The following is a 7500-nucleotide window of genomic DNA, read 5'->3' as shown; positions in this document are numbered from 1 at the left end:
AGTTCGTACTTTTCGATAAAATCTTCGTCCTATGATACATTTCGATCAAGAACTACATTGATCGTCATGAAACTGTTTTTTTTTTTGGGAGACGTGTACGCTCCTTTTCATAAAGGAGACTATCTTATTGCGAAAGTCAAAATCGCACGCTCTCACGGCGATTTGCCCCCGTATACGCCTGGGCGTAAGCCCGTGCGTCGCCGACCTAGCGGCCTGCCGATCGGTATTTAGAGGGAGGCACTTTGAAAGCAACACGCCGTTGGAACTTTGAAAAATTTCGATGCGTCGCCAAAGTTCGTACTTTTCGATAAAATCTTCGTCCTATGATACATTTCGATCAAGAACTACATTGATCGTCATGAAACTGTTTTTTTTTTTGGGAGACGTGTACGCTCCTTTTCATAAAGGAGACTATCTTATTGCGAAAGTCAAAATCGCACGCTCTCACGGCGATTTGCCCCCGTATACGCCTGGGCGTAAGCCCGTGCGTCGCCGACCTAGCGGCCTGCCGATCGGTATTTAGAGGGAGGCACTTTGAAAGCAACACGCCGTTGGAACTTTGAAAAATTTCGATGCGTCGCCAAAGTTCGTACTTTTCGATAAAATCTTCGTCCTATGATACATTTCGATCAAGAACTACATTGATCGTCATGAAACTGTTTTTTTTTTTGGGAGACGTGTACGCTCCTTTTCATAAAGGAGACTATCTTATTGCGAAAGTCAAAATCGCACGCTCTCACGGCGATTTGCCCCCGTATACGCCTGGGCGTAAGCCCGTGCGTCGCCGACCTAGCGGCCTGCCGATCGGTATTTAGAGGGAGGCACTTTGAAAGCAACACGCCGTTGGAACTTTGAAAAATTTCGATGCGTCGCCAAAGTTCGTACTTTTCGATAAAATCTTCGTCCTATGATACATTTCGATCAAGAACTACATTGATCGTCATGAAACTGTTTTTTTTTTTGGGAGACGTGTACGCTCCTTTTCATAAAGGAGACTATCTTATTGCGAAAGTCAAAATCGCACGCTCTCACGGCGATTTGCCCCCGTATACGCCTGGGCGTAAGCCCGTGCGTCGCCGACCTAGCGGCCTGCCGATCGGTATTTAGAGGGAGGCACTTTGAAAGCAACACGCCGTTGGAACTTTGAAAAATTTCGATGCGTCGCCAAAGTTCGTACTTTTCGATAAAATCTTCGTCCTATGATACATTTCGATCAAGAACTACATTGATCGTCATGAAACTGTTTTTTTTTTTGGGAGACGTGTACGCTCCTTTTCATAAAGGAGACTATCTTATTGCGAAAGTCAAAATCGCACGCTCTCACGGCGATTTGCCCCCGTATACGCCTGGGCGTAAGCCCGTGCGTCGCCGACCTAGCGGCCTGCCGATCGGTATTTAGAGGGAGGCACTTTGAAAGCAACACGCCGCTGGAACTTTGAAAAATTTCGGGGCAAAGCAATACGCGGCTGGGACTTTGAAATATTTCGGAGCGCACCTAAAGTTCGTTATTTTGGCTAAACGGAGCGAAAATCTGCATTTATACCATCACGGACGTTAGTTCAATAGCGTTTAACGATGGATCCACGGTACAGAATGCAAAAATATGATTGTTAAAATTTTCGACTAATCGGTTCTAAGAGGCGAAGCAATACGCCGCTGGGACTTTGAAATATTTCGGAGCGCACCTAAAGTTCGTTATTTTGGCTAAACGGAGCGAAAATCTGCATTTATACCATCACGGACGTTAGTTTAATAGCGTTTAACGATGGATCCACGGTACAGAATGCAAAAATATGATTGTTAAAATTTTCGACTAATCGGTTCTAAGAGGCGAAGCAATACGCCGCTGGGACTTTGAAATATTTCGGAGCGCACCTAAAGTTCGTTATTTTGGCTAAACGGAGCGAAAATCTGCATTTATACCATCACGGACGTTAGTTTAATAGCGTTTAACGATGGATCCACGGTACAGAATGCAAAAATATGATTGTTAAAATTTTCGACTAATCGGTTCTAAGAGGCGAAGCAATACGCCGCTGGGACTTTGAAATATTTCGGAGCGCACCTAAAGTTCGTTATTTTGGCTAAACGGAGCGAAAATCTGCATTTATACCATCACGGACGTTAGTTCAATAGCGTTTAACGATCGATCCACGGTACAGAATGCAAAAATATGATTGTTAAAATTTTCGACTAATCGGTTCTAAGAGGCGAAGCAATACGCCGCTGGGACTTTGAAATATTTCGGAGCGCACCTAAAGTTCGTTATTTTGGCTAAACGGAGCGAAAATCTGCATTTATACCATCACGGACGTTAGTTCAATAGCGTTTAACGATCGATCCACGGTACAGAATGCAAAAATATGATTGTTAAAATTTTCGACTAATCGGTTCTAAGAGGCGAAGCAATACGCCGCTGGGACTTTGAAATATTTCGGAGCGCACCTAAAGTTCGTTATTTTGGCTAAACGGAGCGAAAATCTGCATTTATACCATCACGGACGTTAGTTCAATAGCGTTTAACGATCGATCCACGGTACAGAATGCAAAAATATGATTGTTAAAATTTTCGACTAATCGGTTCTAAGAGGCGAAGCAATACGCCGCTGGGACTTTGAAATATTTCGGAGCGCACCTAAAGTTCGTTATTTTGGCTAAACGGAGCGAAAATCTGCATTTATACCTTCACGGACGTTAGTTTAATAGCGTTTAACGATGGATCCACGGTACAGAATGCAAAAATATGATTGTTAAAATTTTCGACTAATCGGTTCTAAGAGGCGAAGCAATACGCCGCTGGGACTTTGAAATATTTCGGAGCGCACCTAAAGTTCGTTATTTTGGCTAAACGGAGCGAAAATCTGCATTTATACCATCACGGACGTTAGTTTAATAGCGTTTAACGATCGATCCACGGTACAGAATGCAAAAATATGATTGTTAAAATTTTCGACTAATCGGTTCTAAGAGGCGAAGCAATACGCCGCTGGGACTTTGAAATATTTCGGAGCGCACCTAAAGTTCGTTATTTTGGCTAAACGGAGCGAAAATCTGCATTTATACCATCACGGACGTTAGTTCAATAGCGTTTAACGATCGATCCACGGTACAGAATGCAAAAATATGATTGTTAAAATTTTCGACTAATCGGTTCTAAGAGGCGAAGCAATACGCCGCTGGGACTTTGAAATATTTCGGAGCGCACCTAAAGTTCGTTATTTTGGCTAAACGGAGCGAAAATCTGCATTTATACCATCACGGACGTTAGTTTAATAGCGTTTAACGATGGATCCACGGTACAGAATGCAAAAATATGATTGTTAAAATTTTCGACTAATCGGTTCTAAGAGGCGAAGCAATACGCCGCTGGGACTTTGAAATATTTCGGAGCGCACCTAAAGTTCGTTATTTTGGCTAAACGGAGCGAAAATCTGCATTTATACCATCACGGACGTTAGTTCAATAGCGTTTAACGATCGATCCACGGTACAGAATGCAAAAATATGATTGTTAAAATTTTCGACTAATCGGTTCTAAGAGGCGAAGCAATACGCCGCTGGGACTTTGAAATATTTCGGAGCGCACCTAAAGTTCGTTATTTTGGCTAAACGGAGCGAAAATCTGCATTTATACCATCACGGACGTTAGTTCAATAGCGTTTAACGATCGATCCACGGTACAGAATGCAAAAATATGATTGTTAAAATTTTCGACTAATCGGTTCTAAGAGGCGAAGCAATACGCCGCTGGGACTTTGAAATATTTCGGAGCGCACCTAAAGTTCGTTATTTTGGCTAAACGGAGCGAAAATCTGCATTTATACCATCACGGACGTTAGTTCAATAGCGTTTAACGATCGATCCACGGTACAGAATGCAAAAATATGATTGTTAAAATTTTCGACTAATCGGTTCTAAGAGGCGAAGCAATACGCCGCTGGGACTTTGAAATATTTCGGAGCGCACCTAAAGTTCGTTATTTTGGCTAAACGGAGCGAAAATCTGCATTTATACCATCACGGACGTTAGTTTAATAGCGTTTAACGATGGATCCACGGTACAGAATGCAAAAATATGATTGTTAAAATTTTCGACTAATCGGTTCTAAGAGGCGAAGCAATACGCCGCTGGGACTTTGAAATATTTCGGAGCGCACCTAAAGTTCGTTATTTTGGCTAAACGGAGCGAAAATCTGCATTTATACCATCACGGACGTTAGTTCAATAGCGTTTAACGATCGATCCACGGTACAGAATGCAAAAATATGATTGTTAAAATTTTCGACTAATCGGTTCTAAGAGGCGAAGCAATACGCCGCTGGGACTTTGAAATATTTCGGAGCGCACCTAAAGTTCGTTATTTTGGCTAAACGGAGCGAAAATCTGCATTTATACCATCACGGACGTTAGTTCAATAGCGTTTAACGATCGATCCACGGTACAGAATGCAAAAATATGATTGTTAAAATTTTCGACTAATCGGTTCTAAGAGGCGAAGCAATACGCCGCTGGGACTTTGAAATATTTCGGAGCGCACCTAAAGTTCGTTATTTTGGCTAAACGGAGCGAAAATCTGCATTTATACCATCACGGACGTTAGTTCAATAGCGTTTAACGATCGATCCACGGTACAGAATGCAAAAATATGATTGTTAAAATTTTCGACTAATCGGTTCTAAGAGGCGAAGCAATACGCCGCTGGGACTTTGAAATATTTCGGAGCGCACCTAAAGTTCGTTATTTTGGCTAAACGGAGCGAAAATCTGCATTTATACCATCACGGACGTTAGTTTAATAGCGTTTAACGATGGATCCACGGTACAGAATGCAAAAATATGATTGTTAAAATTTTCGACTAATCGGTTCTAAGAGGCGAAGCAATACGCCGCTGGGACTTTGAAATATTTCGGAGCGCACCTAAAGTTCGTTATTTTGGCTAAACGGAGCGAAAATCTGCATTTATACCATCACGGACGTTAGTTCAATAGCGTTTAACGATCGATCCACGGTACAGAATGCAAAAATATGATTGTTAAAATTTTCGACTAATCGGTTCTAAGAGGCGAAGCAATACGCCGCTGGGACTTTGAAATATTTCGGAGCGCACCTAAAGTTCGTTATTTTGGCTAAACGGAGCGAAAATCTGCATTTATACCATCACGGACGTTAGTTCAATAGCGTTTAACGATCGATCCACGGTACAGAATGCAAAAATATGATTGTTAAAATTTTCGACTAATCGGTTCTAAGAGGCGAAGCAATACGCCGCTGGGACTTTGAAATATTTCGGAGCGCACCTAAAGTTCGTTATTTTGGCTAAACGGAGCGAAAATCTGCATTTATACCATCACGGACGTTAGTTTAATAGCGTTTAACGATGGATCCACGGTACAGAATGCAAAAATATGATTGTTAAAATTTTCGACTAATCGGTTCTAAGAGGCGAAGCAATACGCCGCTGGGACTTTGAAATATTTCGGAGCGCACCTAAAGTTCGTTATTTTGGCTAAACGGAGCGAAAATCTGCATTTATACCATCACGGACGTTAGTTTAATAGCGTTTAACGATGGATCCACGGTACAGAATGCAAAAATATGATTGTTAAAATTTTCGACTAATCGGTTCTAAGAGGCGAAGCAATACGCCGCTGGGACTTTGAAATATTTCGGAGCGCACCTAAAGTTCGTTATTTTGGCTAAACGGAGCGAAAATCTGCATTTATACCATCACGGACGTTAGTTCAATAGCGTTTAACGATCGATCCACGGTACAGAATGCAAAAATATGATTGTTAAAATTTTCGACTAATCGGTTCTAAGAGGCGAAGCAACACGCCGCTGGGACTTTGAAATATTTCGGAGCGCACCTAAAGTTCGTTATTTTGGCTAAACGGAGCGAAAATCTGCATTTATACCATCACGGACGTTAGTTCAATAGCGTTTAACGATCGATCCACGGTACAGAATGCAAAAATATGATTGTTAAAATTTTCGACTAATCGGTTCTAAGAGGCGAAGCAATACGCCGCTGGGACTTTGAAATATTTCGGAGCGCACCTAAAGTTCGTTATTTTGGCTAAACGGAGCGAAAATCTGCATTTATACCATCACGGACGTTAGTTCAATAGCGTTTAACGATCGATCCACGGTACAGAATGCAAAAATATGATTGTTAAAATTTTCGACTTATCGGTTCTGGATCACTGAAAAATCAAAAAAAATTATTAATTTTGATTAATTAAATTACATATGTAGTTTTATATTGTTATAGTCTCGTATTTGTTAATGTTTTGTCGTAAGAAAATGCAAAAATATCGTTTTAATGTTTTCGTCTCATCGGTTCTGGATCGCTGAAAAATCAAAGAAAAATATTAATTTTGATTAATTAAATTACAAATGGAGTTTTATATTGCTATAGTCGCTTATTTGTTAATGTTTTACCGTAAGAAAATGCAAAAATATCGTTTTAATATTTTCATCTCATCGGTTCTGGGCGGTTTTAAAATTTTTTAAAATATTAATTAAACCCATGATTTACATGAGAATGTGAATTTATTATGTCCTGCATGTTAATTTATTAATTTTCATGTATAGAACGTTATAAAATGAAAGGATATGTTCGACGATATTTTCAGTCTAAGTTTTACCGTGCCGGCGGGATGGTACGCTCTCACGGCGGTTTGCACAGGCATACGCCTGGGCGTAAGCCCATGCGTCGCCGACCTAGCGGCCGGCCGTTCGGTATTTATAGGAAGGCACTTTCGGTTCGCTCGGACCGGTCGGGAGTAGCGTCGAGCGTGTGGCTCTTTTATGACTTCGGTTGAAAAGCAGTCTACCGCTCCTCGAGAATATACTTTCTCGACTATTCTCGTTCCGGTTTTCCGTTGCGGATTATTATTAATCTCCACACAGCATTACCACGGGTCGGTGTCTAAGACCGAATGGCCCATATGTGGTGAGCCTTGTAATATAAGGCTGGTGACCTGTATGCACTTATAAATGTTGCATACTTGTACAAACTGAGCATCAACTGTCTGTAACCAAAATTTGTTAAAACTGAAAAAGTTATAAGATTGTATAAAATTTTTGAACCAAGAAAGTAGTGTTAGACGAAAATTCGTTCTATCACTTTTAGAAGGGAGACTGTTTGGAAATATTTAAAGTATAAAATACACAAAAGTCCACTGAATTATGAACAAAATTACGTCCCTGAATTTAAGAAAAGTCAAGAGGTGTCAGAAATAAAATCCTCTCTGATACGTTCAGAGAGGAAAATAAGTATGGAGAGAGGAGTAAAAATGAAAGAAGTTTTAAGGCTGGGGAAACTTCTAAAGGAGAGAGATTCCAACATATCTAATATGTACATTTAAAGCAAGTCCAAGGAACTCTCTCCGTTAATGTTTGAAAAGGTGTGTGCAGATGGAGGAGAAATGTATAAAGTACAGAGACGAGGTTGGTGGGCCCGCTCTAATGATAAAGATTATAAAATTTGGTGGCAAAAT

The sequence above is a fragment of the Osmia lignaria genome, unplaced genomic scaffold (genome assembly GCF_051020975.1).
Source record: "Osmia lignaria lignaria isolate PbOS001 unplaced genomic scaffold, iyOsmLign1 scaffold0036, whole genome shotgun sequence".
In the NCBI taxonomy this organism is placed as follows: Eukaryota; Metazoa; Arthropoda; class Insecta; order Hymenoptera; family Megachilidae; genus Osmia; species Osmia lignaria.
Note: the sequence above shows the minus strand (reverse complement) of the source record.